We start from the raw sequence: 17,882 nt of genomic DNA, 5'->3' as shown, positions 1-17,882 counted from the left end.
TTCTGCATAATGTTCTACACAAGCACCACATCAAGTTATTATGTGAAGCCGCATAACGTAAATAAAAAAAAACACTTTCTTTTACTTTCCCTAACTGTGACCTTCATTTGTGTCTCACATGCTTCCTCTCCCAAACACTGCAGCTCATAGTAGGAGGGTTTCTGAAACAGAGGTAGTGCCGTCAATCTAGACATGGTGGGCAGGACTAGGTGTGGCCAGGCACTGAGTGACAATGCTGATAGCCACGTCCCCTGCATCCTTTTTTTCATCCTGTTGAAATGCAAGCAGGCAAAAGCCCAAAAATAAATTAGGAGCAATGAAGCATTGTTGCCACACCATCACAGGGAGCAAAAGCACTTATACTTTACACATTGCAGCCTACCAATCCCTAGATGTGGAGGCTGCATTCGTTTTTTGTTTTTCCCTCTGTTTTCACCTGGTGATCTGGCCAGTAACATACTGCCTTCCTTGGAATGCCTACATTCTAAACATAGGAGCAACAAAGACACATTTGGACAGAAGCATTGTTTATCTGAGGGCCAGATGGACTAGCAGATTTAGATACACTAACCCCCCTGGTGGTATTTCCGAGTCTGGCTCGTGGTGGAATTTCAGAACCAAAAGCGGTAACCCCGAGCCAGACTCAGGATCGCCTCGCAGCATCCACAGGCAGGGAATTACTTACCTTGTCCCTGGATCCTGCAATGCCTCTCCGTTGTGTGATTGAGCAGTGTCCTTCGCTCGATTCACACAGTGCCTGTGTGCCGCCGAGCTCCGTTCCCTGCGACGTTATGACGCACGGGGGCAGAGATCGGTGCCAAATTCAAAAAAGTAAATAAACACAATACATACAGTATACTGTAATCTTATAGATTACAGTACTGTATGTAAAGAATACACACCCCCTTTGTCCCTAGTGGTCTGCTCAATGTCCTGCATGCACCTTTATATAATAAAAACTGTTCTTTCTGCCTGGAAACTGGAGATTGTCCATAGCAACCAAAAAGTGTCCCTTTATGTCAAAAGTGATTTTAGACCAGCTAGAAAACAGTGATAATAAATTAGAATCACTTGCAGAATAGAGATTTGTGGGGAAATTCGTCATCAAAAAATAAAAGTAATGACAGTGATAATTCTGCAACTGAGCAAATTTCAGTGATTTTGATTTGATTACATCATTGAATAAATTTTATTATAATTATATTATTATTTGTAATAATTATTTATAGTTATTTATTATATTATAATTTATGATTTTGTTTTTCACATTTTATTATACCTGGGATGTCTACTAGACTCTTGTTTGGACAGATTTAAGTGAGTTATTCCTAAGAATTACAGGCCTACAATGTAAAACGCCAAATTTCCATGCAAAGTTATGGTACCGCTTTCAGCACCTAAAATCTGAAATAATCATACCGCCAGGGAGGCTAACAAACTCAAACTGAAATCCAGCCAACACCTTATAAGCAGTTGCAACAACAGTTTTTTTTTTCCTTTTGGGATAAAGGTTTTACATAAATGAATAAAAGCTGATAATTATAAGCACCCCTGTCAGTGGTAAATGTTTTGTCTTAGCCCTATAACTGCTACATCTGCAGGACAGCTTGCTCTGTTGAAAAACAACAGACTTACTGGCCAGATCACCAGAAGAAAATAAAGGAAAGAAAGCCTAAAAAGAAAACAAATGCAGCCATCACACCTAAGAATTAGTAACCTGCAATATATTTAATGTTTTCCTTTCGGTTTAACCTCCCTGGCGGTATGATTATGTCAGATTTTTGATGCTGAAAGCGGTAAATTGTTTTGCATGGAAATTTGGTAGGCCTGTAATTCTTAGGAATAACACACTTAAATCTGTCCAAACAAGAGTCTAGTAGACATCCCGGGTATGATAAAGTTTGAAACACAAAATTATAAATTATAATATAAATAATTAAAAAATAATAATAATACATTTTATTTAATAACGTTATCAAATGAAAAACACAGAAATTTGCTCAGTCGCAGAATTGTCGCTGTGGTCACTTTCAGTGTTTGATGACTAATATCCCCACGAATCACTATCGCTCAATTCTGCAAGTGATTCTAATTTGCTATCTCTGTTTTCTAGCTGTTTTTGACCTAAAGGGACACTTTCTGGGTGCCATGAACATTTTCAAGTTTCCAGGCGGAAAGAACAGTATATAATATAATATAAAAGTGCATACAGGACACTGGACAAAGCACTGGGGACAAAAGGGATGTGAAATGATTTCATACAGTAATGTAATCTGTAATATTACAGTGTACTGTATGTGTTTTGTGTTTTTCACGTTTCTGAAATTCCCTCCAGCTCCGCCCCCATGGGTCACAACGCTCGCAGGGAACGGAGCCTGTGGCACGTTACATCGGGCGGAGGATCCGGCCGCCAGACACAGCGGGGAGACATTGCAGGATCCTGGGAACAAGGTAAGTAACGTTGCCTGTATTCTGTCTCGTGGTTAGCGCTAATGGTACTGAAATTTAACCCTGAGACACTCTCGGGTTTACTGCGAGGTTAAAGGGGAGTTCCAGCCTTTTAGTGTTTATTAAAAGTCATCAGCTACAAAAAGCGTAGCTGCTGACTTTTAATAAACAGACACTTGCCTGCTCCATGGTCCAGCGACGCGGCCGCCTGGAGCTCCGCTCCTCTCCCCCCCCCCCCCCCCCCTCCGGCCGGCGCCTCCATTCATAGTGAGGGCACCTAGCCGCGACAGGTTTTGGCTTCACGGCCGGGCACTCACTGCACATGCACGAGTCGCTCTGCGCTCTATAAATGGACATGCGATCTCCTAGGACCTGTCACGTGTCCCTGGAGATCGTCTAAAGGGAGGGGCCACCTAAAGCGAAAAGAGAAGTCGCCGAGGCGGTTCCCGGGGCGGAAGGAGGAAGTGGGACAGGAAGTCCCACTCCTACCAAAGCCCCCACTTCCCCCCCAAGAAAATTACATGCCAAATGTGGCATGTAAGGGGGTGAGGAGTGCTTAAAGCGGAAGTTCCACTTTTCGCTTTAATACTGCTTTAGCACATTTATTTTTTATTTGTTCTAAGATACAGAAACATTTCTAAGGAGCCCCTCCCCCCTGCCCTTTGGTCTAATATACAGGTGAGGAATGACTGTTTCTAACAGCCTAGCACACACTTTGGGGATGACTAAAGGCAAATAGAATGCTCACTTTGCGAGGGGGCGTGGCTACCGCGCAGTTGAATGGACGCCTGAATCAGGAGCTCCGCTTCAGCGTCGGGGAAACCAGCACACCGAGGCATCGTGGGGTGTATAAAAACACCTACAACAACACCTACTAGCCCGCACATCTCCCGGGGATGACTAAGAAGCGGAAAAACGCCGCTCAGCCGGCAAAATTGGAGGATTTCTTCTCTCCCAGGCCTAGCAGCGTGTCCCAAGATGGCGCCGGCCGCGTCTCTCCGGCCTCCGCCGGCGGATCATCCCTCTCCACACCGGGTCCGGGATCGAGGGATGGGGCTCAGCGTCGCTCCCCAGGGGCCTCCACCCCCCTCTCCTGCAGCCCGGTGAAGTCAAAACCACGGCTGTCGGCCGCACCGAGTGACTCTCAGGTCAGTGCTTTGCAGGGATCTATGGAGGACACACGTGAGCTCTCAGCCCCCATTAACACCTTTCCTACCTCCAATATGCCTGTGTCAGACACTACCCTAAAGGATATGTTGGTCTCCCTGCGCAGCTCTCTGCATGCTGACATGATGGAATGCATGAGAGGCTTTAAAACAGAAATGGGGGAGCTGGGCGGCAGGGTAGATCATGTGGAGCAGAAAATGGGAGAATATGCTTCCTCATACAATTCCCTAGTAGACTCTCATAATGACCAAGGAGATGAGGTTGCATGGCTCAGGGCAAAGGTCGCAGACCTCGAAGACAGATCTCGCAGGAATAATGTCAAACTGCGGGGTGTACCTGAGACTGTTATGCCTGTCCAACTACAACAATATGCCCGTGAGCTTATGAGGTTATTCCTGCCCTCCACCCCTGAATCAGATCTGGTGGTGGATCGAATACACTGCCTGCCCAAACCTGCACACCTCCCTGACAACATACCCAGAGATGTACTGATGCGGGTGCATTTCTATCATGTCAAGGACCAATTCATGCTGGCTTTCCGCAAAAGTCTCCAGTCATCTGACCGCTATGTTAACCTACAAGTATATGCGGACCTCTCGCAGCACACGATGCAGAGACGCAGATCCCTTATAGCTGTCACGAAAGCACTACGCAACCACAACATTATCTACAAGTGGGGCCAGCCGACCAAACTCATCGTAACCAAAGATGGCACCTCCAGTGTAATCATGTCCCTGGATGAGGGACTTACCCTTCTTCACAAATGGGACATTCTGCCCGAACACCCCCCAGGGGACGCAACATCCACATCTGCACCCAGGGCCCAGTCTCAAGACGAATGGTCACTAGTGACGCGCAAACGAAACAACAAGAAAAAACCTCTGCCTCTGGGATCCTGTACTATTGAAGTTGTTCATTTGATTCCCTGACCCTACTGGAGTTCTGTTTCTCCACGAACTTCCCCCCCCTTGCAATATGTGCAGCTACTCTGCATCCAGATCCCGGATGGGATCTTCCTTTTTATCCGTGCTACTGTTTATTTGTGTTATAACCCCCTTATTTTTGGCTCTCAAGACCTCTTTCTCTTTCTTTCTTCCCCTTGAGATGGACACTGAATTCTCTTCAAAGAGGACATCCTGCTCCCCGTACACACTCACTGCCTGGAACCGGCTGGTTTGGAAACCCAGATGCGACGCCACAAGGTACTGTTATCATTCCTTTTTCATGCTCACTTATGGCCCTGACGGTAACCTCCCTTAATGTCCGGGGTCTGAACCACCCAGTTAAGAGAGCTTCCGTATGGAGGGAGGCCCTGAAACTGCGCTCAGATGTCCTATGCCTTCAGGAAACCCACCTGACAGCGTCTGGCGCACCTCCCTTCCACCACATTAAGTTCCCCCATGTCTTTCTGGCATCCGCCTCGAAAAAACAAAAAGGAGTCGCCATTGCCATCAAGGACTCTGTAAATTTTTCTCTACAAGACTCCCTGATCGACCCTGATGGCAGGTTTTTGGTCCTGGCTGGAACCTTCAACAACAAACAGTACACATTGGTCAATTTGTACGCACCTAACACCCATCAACTCTGCTTCCTGAGGAAACTTTTTGGCAAAATTAATAAGATAAGAAAAGGGGCTTTGATCATGTGCGGAGACTACAATCTAACGGTGGACTTTGAGTTGGACTCAACCTCCCGCTCCAAATGCCACCAACCTGCCTTACGCGCATTATTACATGCTGAAGGTATGTTTGATGTCTGGAGATGTCAACACGCAAGCGAAAGAGACTACTCCTTTCATTCCTCCAGACATAACTCCTACTCACGTATAGACTTGATATTAGTAGATACGTTTTTGTTGCAGAGGGTGTCCTCGTCCGCCATTCACGACATCACGTGGTCAGACCACGCTCCGGTGTCGGTGGTGGTGGACGGGGGGGCCCCGGTCTCTTCGCCCTTCATTTGGAGGGCGGACTCCTACTTACTTCAACAGCCTTCTCACGTTGCTTATCTGTCCTCACAATTGGAGGAATTCTTCAATGTTAATGCTGGATCTGTAACCAACCCATTTTCCATTTGGTGTGCCCATAAGGCCTACATTAGAGGTATGATGATACAACTCAGTGCGCGGGTAAGGAAGCAGAGAGCACAAAAACTAGACTCCATACTTGCTGAAATTGTCTCCCTGGAATCGCAGAACAAGCAATCTCCTGATGTCTCGATAGCTACTAAGCTACACAGTGCGCGCGCAGATCTCAGGAGATTGCTACTTGAACGCTATGACAAACATGTCCAATCTCTCAAATTGTCCCACTATGCGTCCGGCAATCGGGCGGGCAAATTTCTAGCTCAGCGACTGAAAAGTCGCAGAGTGAAAACCACTATCCCTTTTCTGATTAAGCAGCCAGACGGCAGCAAACTATACAATCCCCGGGATATAGCAAATTCATTTGCAGAGTTTTACTCCTCCCTCTAAAATCTCCGAGAAGATCCCTCTACACCTCAACCTGTAGAAGAGGCAATCTGTTCCTTCCTGGCTGACCTGGCACTGCCTACCTTGTCCCACACCCAACTTGAATCTCTTAACGCGCCGATCTCAGAATCCGAGATCAAGCGAGCAATCAAGACCCTCCCCCTGGGGAAGTCCCCGGGCCCGGACGGACTCCCCAATTGTTATTACAAAGCCTTTGACTCCCTCTTAGCTCCTGCTTTAGGCAAAATATTTTCTGAAGCGATGCTCTCTGCTTCCTTCCCAAGCGAAATGCTTAATGCTTTTATTGTGACTATTACAAAACCGGGGAAGACACCTACTACGCCCGCAAATTTCCGTCCCATCTCCCTACTTAACACAGACGTGAAACTATATGCCAAGATCCTAGCATCCAGACTGCTCCCAATCCTGCCCTCTCTGATCAACCCGGATCAAACGGGGTTTACCTCTGGTAGACAGTCCTCAGATGCCACTAGAAGGGTGATAGACTTGGTTCACCACGCAGGGGCCTCTCGAACGCCTTCTCTGCTCCTCTCCTTGGATGCGGAGAAGGCGTTCGACAGGGTACACTGGGGATATATGACCCGGGTACTGGAGAAATTTGGGTTCTCAGGCCCCATTCTGTCGGCAATTCTGGCACTCTACTCCACGCCCTGTGCACAGGTCTATACCTCAGGTATGCTCTCCTCTACTTTCAACATAACCAACGGTACTAGACAGGGGTGTCCCCTATCCCCCTCCATATTTAACCTGCTTGTAGAACCCCTTGCGGAAAAAATTAGAGCCCATGCAGATATCCCGGGGTTTGTGTTGGCGGGCCGATCCCATAATATAAGCTTATTCGCGGACGACATTATCCTCTTCTTAACCTCTCCAACCTCTTCCCTCTTTCAGGCACATACAGGCCTCGCAGAATTCAGCCGCATATCCTACTATAAGATTAACTACACTAAATCCTTCATTCTAGGTCTCAACCTCCCTCCTTCCCTCCAATCCCGCCTACAGACATCTTTTCCATACTCCTGGGCCGCATCCAATATACAGTACTTGGGGATACAAATCACAACAGACCCAGCGAAACTAGCAGATGCCAACTACATTCCTCTAATAGAAAAAATTACTAAGGAGGCGGCTCGCCTAGCCAAGGTCGAATTGACGTGGTCGGGACGCCTGGCCTCTTTCAAAATGTTGCTTCTCCCCCAAATCTTGTACATTTTCCGTACACTCCCCGTCCCACTGAAATGCAGTCACCTCAGAGCCCTGAACGGCATCCTTAATCGCTATATATGGGGCACCAAGCGACCTAGGTGCGCAAAGTCCCTGTTGATTACACATAGATCAGTAGGGGGCATGGGCCTGATTGACATCAAAGACTACCACCGAGCAGCTATACTTGCCCAGATCAGACGTTGGATATCCCCGACCCCTGACATTCTTTGGTGTAGTATAGAGAGAGCCCTCAGCCCGACCAAAGACCTCTACAGCGCCCTGATACTTGACTCCTGGAGACCTCTCCAGTTGCGTCAACTGCCGTTGACTTTCCAGGCCACCATGTTGGCCTGGAGAGAGCTGCGCACCCTGGCATACACGTCCTCTAGTACTGTCTCTGTACCAATTCCTATTGAAACCTTGTCAGCTGCAGTGCCATATACTTCCTTCTCCAGCTGGGCCGCCAAGGGCATTACCCAGGTTGAGGACCTATATAGCCAGAATGTACTCAAACCCTTTGACGCACTAGCCGCGGAATATGGCCTGACACAAATGGACAGCTTCAGGCATTCGCAGGCGTCCCATTTTCTCCACTCACTACAATCCCGCAAGGTACTAATTCATGACGCCATATGGAAATTCTACACTAAAAAGACCCTCCCTCCCAAGGGAGTCTCCCTTTTCTATAATCTGTTCCAGGACAAGCTCCTTTTTTAAAATGACCCCCCCGTTTCGTAAATGGGAAGCTGATTTGGGCAAAACATTCTCCCCGACCCAATGGAAGTTTTCATTTAAGCATATATACAAAGCCTACAGATGCATTAATCACTGGGAGTTGTCCCAAAAGATAGCCCTACGGTGGTACCTAACCCCATATCGTATAGCTCAATTCTATTCCTCGGCCTCCCCGCTGTGTTGGAGAGACTGTGGAGAGATAGGCAGCATTTTCCATGTCTTTTGGCTCTGTAGACACCTCACGAGTTACTGGAGAGGTGTCTTTACATGTATCTCTCGTATAACAGGTATACTAACACCCCCCAGCCCCGAACTGGCGATACTGAACTTGGGAATCGAAGGTTTCCCCCCAGATTTTCGAATCATAGTCACCCACATCCTGCTAGCTGCCAGACTGCTGTTGACTAGAAATTGGAAATCACACACAGTACCAAATGTATCTGAGGTCCTAGAAATCACCAGAAGCAACTACATTTTTGAATATAAATAATAAAAATTGCGCTTATCCAGCTAAATAATTAATGCACATAAATTAATATATCACAAAAAATATATATCAAAGGAAATATATATATGGAAAAAAAATAGGGAAGGCAGCAGTTCTGGTGCCGAAGCACAAATACAAGAACAAGGAAAAAGGGGGGTTAGAACTGCGCCATGGCACCCAGACTTCGTGTGTTATAAAGTCAATTAGATAAAGTAAACCTCAGGGGTTAAAATGAAGAAAAGTCAATTAAATTCTCCAAGGGTTCCACGATCCTAATATACGGAATGATGAATTCCACCCTGATGGTCCACACTTTAATACATATGCAACTCAACTGCCAGAGTCATGAGCAGCTTACCAGATCATTGACTTAAAACGACAGTCGACTGTGACCCAGCCGCGGCCTTTAAGGAGAGGAGGGGGGGGGAACCCACTTCCTAGATGTAACACTCGCTCCCCAGAGATTAACAGAGACACAGAGTATGTGAGAGAGGGTCCATCGTGATTCACAGCACACTATGTGTGAAATCCCACCACCGGTATTAGAAGCAGCTTACCAGAACTCCAATCACAAACAACAGTCGGCTGTGACCCAGCCGCGGCCTTTGGGGAGATTCCACTCCCTGGATGAAATCGCCACTTGCACCCTCGGTAATTAGCAAAGGCGTCACCGCACAAAAAAGAAAACGGCAAACATAGCGTAACTCCGTGGGATAGGTTATTAACAGTAAAAGTAAAAAAAAAAAGGTTATTAACAGTAAAAGTAACAGTAAAAGGGTTACTCACATGATGTAGTAATCAAAAGGAGCATTTAAAATTGCCGGCCGGCATGTATACAGAGCGGAGCCCTTCCTCCAAACGTAATGACGTCACCGCACGTCCTCCCAGACGCGTTTCGTCATTCGACGTTGTCAATGGGATTTTTTGAATCCCTGTTGGCAAACAGGGAGGGTAGGAGAGCGAAATTTGATACCCAGTGGAAGCCCTGGACTGACTGGTTCAGAGTGCAGTGAAAAGGTGAATTTGAAATGTCTTCTTCATGCCATGTTCCTTTTGATATGTTCTAAACGATTACCTATATAAGAATATAATTACAATGCTCCCACAGGTGTCCATCTCACCCCCCCCTCCCTCTCCCCTCTCCTCCACTTCCCTCCCCCCCCGACTTTCATTCGCACCACTTGTTCTCCCCCCACTGTACTCCTTCATGTAATCTTCTGAGTATGATACGAGGGTGGGGACTCACGTACCCCTATCCTGCCTTAATTGTTGTTGTACTGTGAATGTCTTACCCAAAAAAAAAAAACGGATGGAAAAACGGATGGAAAAACTGATGGAAAAACTGATGGAAAAACTGACGGAAAACGGACGAAAAACTGATGGAAAAACGGATCAACTGATGAAAAAAAAACTGATCTAAAAAACTGAGCTGACGTGTGAAAGAGCCCTTAGGGCTCTTTCACACGTCCGTTCCGTTCGTCCGTTTTTTGGACGTTCGTTAACGGACTGCAATGCTTTCCTATGGGTTAGCGTCCGTTAGCGGATGAGCATCCGCTAACGTCCGTTAACATCCGTCTCCGGAACGGACGAAAAACGGACGTTAGCGGACGATCCGTTTACCATCCGATCCACTAACATCCATTTTTCATCAAAATATGTAAAAAGCCTGAAAAAAAAAAAAACGGATGGAAAAAACGGATGGAAAAACGGACGAAAAACGGACGTTAACGGACGTTAACGGACGAAAAACGGATCGGAAACGGATGTAAACGGACGGAAAACGGACGAAAAACGGATAAAAAAACGGATCAACTGATGAAAAAAAAATGATCTAAAAAACTGAGCGGACGTGTGAAAGAGCCCTTAAAGAATACCCAATCACGTGCAAGGAAAACAAAGAGAAAACAGCCTTTTTGTTTGCACATGATTGGATGATGGAAGTCAGCAGAGCTACTTGCTCATTTACTAAGCTCTGCAGCAACTGCAAAGTGCACAGTCTATTTGCCTTTAGTAAATCAACCCTTTTGTCTCATCTGACACCTGGAAAAGCAAAGAAAACTTTAAGCATTTTTGTGTAAATTTTCACTTCCACTTTAATTCATCTAATGTGAAAAAATGTACACATGCACAAAAACGCTAACTTCTAACATCAAAATCAAATTAACAATAATGATCAGTTGCAGAATACATGCTGCTAAGCTAATTAAGAGTATTTGATAAAAGAAAGCAGAATTTGCAGATGGTAATTCGTTCTCATAGCAGTATCCTTCTGTGGCAAGCAATTTTGGCCTTACTGGAGATCAGTAATTAGAAAGATATTGGCATGCAACTAATTAAAATATATTGGCAGAGCATTAATTAGTATGGTGTTAGAATTTGATATATCAGGATAATATTCTTATACTCAAACTCATTTCCTAACAAATCAATTATTTTTACTTTTAATACTGCCATGTGAAACTAAAATAACATATCACTTTAAATTCCAAAAGCTGAATTTATAATTTTATCGGAATGTGCCATGAATAGCTAAAATACCAACAGGCGCCTGACTTTTCTTTCTAACTGTAAAATTATTTTTTTAGCAATTGTTGCTCATTTCCTAGTTTGAATATTTGAGTGCCTCATTCACACTGGCACTCCCGTGCTTAGCTTTTCTAAATGCAGAATAAATCATTTGGGAAGTATAAACAACTTTAATGCCTCACAGATCACTTTTTTCTGTGATTAGATGTTACAGCTTTAAAGCAGTTTTAGCCAGTGTTGGTGCATCCATAAGGGCGCACGGACGCCGCCCCCTCTCAACACCCACCCCCTCCTCGACCAATGGATAGATTCATGCGTAGCATGAATCTATCCATGGCTGCCGCTCCCACCCCCTATTCAGGAGCCCGGACCCTTTTCGGGCACCGGGCACACGAATTACAGTGGCGGGGGGGGGGGTTGTTTTTGATTAGAACCATAGGCCCAGATTCACAACCGAGATACGACGGCGTATCTCTGCGTTGCGCCGTCGTATCTATGCGACTGATTCTTAGAATCAGTTACGCATAGATATCCATTAGATCCGACAGGCATAAGTCTCTTACGCCGTCGGATCTAAACTTTATTATTTTTTTTGACCGCTAGGTGGCGCTTCCGTCGAATTCCGCGTTGAGTATGCAAATTAGTTAGATACGCAAATTCCCGAACGTACGCGCGGCCGACGCAGTAAAGTTACAACGTTTACGTTAGGCTTTTCCTGGCGTATAGTTGCTCCTGCTATATGAGGCGCAGCCAATGTTAAGTATGGCCGTCGTTCCCGCGTCAAAATTTTAAAAAGTTACGTAGCTTGCGCAAGTCGTCTGTGAATGGGGCTGGACGTCATTTACGTTCACGTCGAAACCAATGACGTCCTTGCGGCGTACTTTGGAGCAATGCACACTGGGAAATTCCACGGACGGCGAATGCGCCGTTCCGCAAAAACGTCAATCACGTCGGGTCACAGTAGTTTAACATAAAACACGCCCCCCTTCCACATTTGAATTAGGCGGGCTTACGCCGGTCGATTTTTGCTACGCTGCCGCAACTTACGGAGCAAGTGCTTTGAGAATACAGCACTTGCCCGTGTAAGTTGCGGCGGCATAACGTAAATTAGATACGTTACGCCCTGACAAAGTTACGCGGCTGTACGTGAATCTGCCCCATAGGCTCTATCTAATTGGGTTCAGAATAGGTGAACTGCGAGCACCATGCTTGGCGCTCGCAGACCACTCAGGTGTGTTAGAAAAGTGAATGAATATTCGCTTTCCTAACACTGAACCGCCTCTACACCAATCAGGTGCTCGGGTCTGTTACCCGTCACCTGATTTGTTTGAAACAGCAGGAGCTGTGATTGGATGCCTATCAGGAGGAGAGGATGGGAGGAGACACAAGGAGGACCGCTGCCCTACGTCACTCCCTACCCCACAGAGACAGACTAAGTGCCGTGTAGACGTTCAGCCCGCTGGGGGGGGGGGGGTGTACCAAGCTTTAGCTATGTGTAACTTTGACTTACAGGCTGCCATTGTTTTAGAAGGAAAGTCACAGCTGTATTTTGACATCCACTAACAATTTATTGCAATCCATTACATATATCATTTGAATGCCTCCAGTAAGATATTAGATTTCCAGTTTAGGCATTTGCAACCCCCCTACTCCTATAAATGCTGTTCACTGGTTCAGAAACCTGCTGAGCAGAAGGGATTTATTTCAAAAGAGTGCACCATAGACAGTGGGAAAGTGCCAGCCCTGCTCCTGTCAGTGTGGGGCATCTAGTGTAATAAATTGTTGCGTGGAAAGTTGGTCATGGGAAGCCGTGCAAGAACTAAGGCATTCAAAGATTTATACTTTAATGCTCTATCTACTGGTTGCTTCCCCTTTAGGGGGAAGAAAGAAAGGAGAGGTTCACGATCAATGGGACTGCTTATATCTCTATGTTTGGGATGTAGGACTCCGACAAACCCTTAAAAGTATGGTCTACTCTTTAACCACTTCCCTACCCACCCAAAGTAATATGACGTCCACAGATGGGATCTCCCATATGACGTCCTGGGCTTCCCGGCCGTCTAAGGGGTGAGTGCGCTGCATCGCTCTGGACCCTGTGCACGGTGGACATTGCGGCCGCCGGGCACCCGCGATTGCACGCAATCACAACAGGACCGTGGATCTGTGTGTGTAAGCACACAGATCCACGTCCTGTCAGAGGTGAGGAGAACACAGATCGGTCTCCTCCCCTTGTGAGTCCCCTCCCCCTATAGTTAGAATCACTCACTAGGGAACATATTTAACTCCTTCAGCACCCTCTAGTGTTAACCCCTTCCCTGCCAGTTACATTTATACAGTAACCAGTGCAGTTTTATAGCACTAATCGCTGTATAAATGTGAATGTGTCTGATATGTCCGTCGCAATGTCATGGTCACAATAAAAATCGCAAATTGCCGCCTATACTAGTAAAAAATAAAAATAAATAAAAATGGAATAAATCTATCCCCTATTTTGTAAACACTATGGGCTAGATTCAGCAAGAATTTACGCTGGCGTATCTATTGATACGCCGCGTAAATTCAAAGCTGCGGCGGCGTATCTTCTTTCTGTATTCAGAAAGCAAGATACGCCAAAATTAGGCTAAGATCCGACTGGCGTAAGTCTCTTACGCCGTCGTAGCTTAGTTGCATATTTACGCTGGCCGCTAGGTGGCGCATCCGTCGATTTCAGCGTAGAATATGCAAATGAGCTGGATACGCCGATTCAGAACCGTACGTGCGCCCGGCGGATTTTTTTACGTTGTTTGCGTAAGGCTTTTTCCGGCGTAACGTTACTCCTGCTATATGAGGCATAGCCAATGTTAAGTATGGACATCGGGACAGTGTCGAATTTTGTGTCATTTACGTCGTTTGCGTAAGTCGTTCGCGAAAAGGCTTTGCGTAAATTATGTTCACGTCGAAAGCATTGACTATTTGCGACGTGATTAGGAGCATGCGCACTGGGATACGTTCATGGACGGCGCATGCGCCGTTCGTTAGAGACGTCATTTACGTGGGGTCATGTTTTATTTACATAAAACACGCCCACCTCTTCTCAATTTGAATTCGGCGCGCATACGCCGAGAGATTTACGCTACGCCGCCGTAACTTAGGGCGCAGGTTCTTTGTGAATCCAGCCCCAGCCTCACTAATTACGGTGGCGTAGCGCATCTCAGATACGCTACGCCCGCACAAACTTATGGCGGCTTTATGAATCTAGCCCTATAACTTTTGTGCAAACCAATCAATATACGCTTATTGCGATTTTTTTTTTTACCAAAAATATGTAGAAGAATACGTATCGGCCTAAACTGAGGGAATTTTTTTTTTTTTTGAGAGAGAGATTTGTTGGGGATATTTATTATAGCAAAAAGTTAAAAATATTTTTTTTAAATTGTCGCTCTATTTTTGTTTATAGCGCAAAAAATAAAAACGCAGAGGTGTTCAAAGACCACCAAAAGAAAGCTCTATTTGTGGGGAAAAAAAGGATGTAAATTTTGTTTGGGAGCCACGTCGCAGAACCGCGCAATTGTCAGGTAAAGCAACGCAGTGCCGAATCGCAAAAAGTGCTCTGGTAAGGAAGGGGGTAAATTCTTCCGGGGCTGAAGTGGTTAACTGAACTCTCATTTCTGCTCACTATATGTTTGCAACTAAAGAATGTGCCATCATTGGGGATGACTGATAGGATGTATACTGTATATGTAAATCAGTTGTGTTTCAGTAAGGAGTTAAAAGGTTTTCCCCTCTTTTTCTTTGCAGGAGTTAAAAGGTTGTCCTTGTGTTGTCCCCTAACCTCAAGATGAGAAGGTCTTCTGGAAATGAACAGAAGCTGGGCAAGGCTGCAACTAGTGTATGTTCCTGAAAGGCCTGAAGAGGGTATGGAACGAGCTACTGGGATGTGCTAGTTAGGTGAGACCATGCCCTCCTGGGGGTGCCTCTGTAGGTGTGGTAAGGGGAGGATCCTGTGCCCATACTGCCTCAGTGAGTTTAGGAGACCAGCCTATGCTGGGCTTGACTAGGTTAAAAGGTACAGGTGCCCGTCCTCCACGTGGCATTACACTGAACTACAGCTGTGTTGGCAAGTTCAATTTTGCCATTGAATCTGATACCATTGCTTGACTAAGATCCCTTCATTGGTTGCCAGTAAAAGACAGAATCACTTTCAAGGCACTCTGCCTAACGCATAAGTGTATTCAAGGAAATGCCCCCCAATATCTATGCGAAAAACTAAAAGCTCACAACCCCAAACGAGTTCTACGATCCACCAACCAAAATCTACTCCAGATACCCAAAGCCAAATACAAGTCCAAAGGAGAATGAAGATTTGCAGTCCAAGGACCTAGACTGTGGAACGCTCTACCAACCACCATCTGATTGGAGGTGAACCACTTGGCCTTCAGAAGAAAGATTAAAACCCATCTCATCTGAGGTCAAAAAGTTTTACTCAGGGAATGGATACTAAGCGCCCAGAGGTGATTTAATTTGCATGTGTTGCGCTATATAAGTTTTTCACTCACTCACTCGCAACACTGCATTATACCAAAAAGGTGTGAAAACAAAATAAAATGAGACAAATGCTAAGGATTGATGTAGTCATTTGCAAAGGGCACCAAATACCCTACCACTGTCCATGGAAACTTGTCCTTAGCAAACTAAGAAAACAAGTGAACTCTGAATCTTAAAAGAATTGCAGTGTTTACTGAATAGTATAGACTTAACCCTTGCTGTCAACAATTCCACATAACATTCAGATGGCAGGTAAACAATTCCAATATGGCGTGAATGCTCAGACATTAACATGGAAATTGCACCAAGCCTGATCGCCACCATGAGAGCCGAGCATGCATCAGTGGGAAGACCTCCACAGGAGGTTGCCATTATAGACATGTGCACACTGAAATATTTTGTTTCGGAATTTCGTTTTTTGTCCGAAATTTTTTTTATTTAGTTACTCCCGAAATTCATTTTTATTTATTTTGTTTCGTTATAAAATGCATTTGTCTGAAAATCCAAATTAACTAAGGTTGAAACTGACAATTGAAGGCTTATGGTGTCTGTTGAATGTTCTAAGAAGATTTGACGGAGCAGCTAAACTGTACGATGCCGCAATCATACATCTCCGGTCGAATGTTCCGCCTACAAGCTATAAAAGAATTCTAATGTTGTATGACACTAGTAATAATTATATTTATGAATTATTATTACTAGTCAACTAACAATTCTTCTATAGCCTATGGGCAGAGCATTTGACCGAAAATGTATGACTGAGGCGTCGTACAGTGCTTGTCAAATCTTCTTAGAACTTTCAACAGACACCATAAGCCTTCAATAACAGATTCAACGTTTGTATGTTTTTCTCTGCCTCATCGAATCTTTGTCGTTCATGTCGAATGGTCTACCAGAACACTGTCTATATAATGTTGAATCTTTCCTCTCTATGTCGAATCTTTTCTCTCTATGTAGAATAATCTTGGACTAATAGAGTTAAGGTTAGGCACATTCGACCACAGGTTCGATAGACACGGATGGCTATTGTCAGCGCCATGTCGAATCTCCTATCTATATCGAACTGTTGTAGCAACGGAAATGAAAATAAAGCATTTTTTATGTCGGATTTTGGATTCTGCATGTTCATTTTCGTTTGTTAAAACTATAAGGAAAATACCCAAAATTCGGATGAAAACGAATGCACATGTTTAGTTGCCAAGAATTGTGAAGCCTCGTACACACGACCGAGGAACTCGACGGGCGAAACACATCATTTTCCTCGTTGAGTTCCTTGTTAGGCTGTCAAGGAACTCGACAAGGCAAGTTTCTCCATTCCCGTCGAGGAAATAGAGAACTTGCTCTCTTTTTGGCTCGTCGAGTTTCTCAACAGTTTCCTTGACGAAAATGTACACACGACCGGTTTCCTCTGCAAAAAAATATCTCCCAGTAAGTTTCTTGCTGGTTTTTGCCGAGAAACTCGGTCGTGTGTACGAAGCCTAAGTTGAACTTCAACACGTGGAGTAAAAATATACAACCCTCCACCCCACCACATTCAGTCATTTGTTTTAACCTTTTTCCTGCAGTCTGCATGCTGGTCCAGTGGTGTTATGGATCATACTCTTCTTTCTCAGCAGGATGCGAGCATTCCTCCTGAATGGCGTGACATTCACATGACACATGAGAGTTGCTCAGTCCAGGAGTACTGTAAGCCCAGGCTGCATGATGATGTGCCCCCAGATGGTGTGTCAGTGACAGGCTGGGTTTACAAGAAATATGCAGAAAGGCACAAAGTTCAGCATGAATTTATTATAGTTTTTTTTTTCTTTTACAGTTCAAACAAGTGCACAAGACCAAGGTTTGTCCTTCCACGTCTGATTTTTGTTATGTTTTTTAATCCTTCTTTTAATCAGAGAAATCAGATGCATCGATACCATAAATTACAAGTGAAAGATTCTAAATTAAAGGATTTTCTTTCATGGGACACAGCCTTTCTGCTCCCTTTATGGCCTTAATTGAATTTTTCAAGATAGCAGGACCATGCAATATGCTGCTGAGTAAAAGAGTCTCAGATGTGAAGCTGATCAGATGGAAGCAACAAAATAAAAACAAAACAATAAGATGATGCAGAATACCTGGGAAGATAAGCTACCTCTGACTCAATTCCCTTGTGCTCTGCATTGTGTCATTTTGATGTGATATTGACGCACTTCCCAACTGCTGCTGGTTCAGTGCGGTGTACATCATCTGGCTTGGTTAATCTTTCCTACCTTGGGAAGTATTAGATTAAATAAAATCCCTCTAGTACACATTGTTTAG

General features: G+C 45.0%; 1 protein-coding gene across 2 annotated transcripts in view; it reads right to left on the bottom strand.

The window, feature by feature from the left end:
* DHRSX (dehydrogenase/reductase X-linked) overlaps window positions 1–17,882 on the bottom strand; it is a 631,492-nt gene that overhangs the window by 231,861 nt on the left and 381,749 nt on the right. The window lies entirely within an intron of this gene.

This window comes from Rana temporaria, chromosome 2, assembly GCF_905171775.1.
Source record: "Rana temporaria chromosome 2, aRanTem1.1, whole genome shotgun sequence".
NCBI lineage: Eukaryota > Metazoa > Chordata > Amphibia > Anura > Ranidae > Rana > Rana temporaria.
Note: the sequence above shows the minus strand (reverse complement) of the source record. Positions and strands in the feature narration are given on the sequence as shown.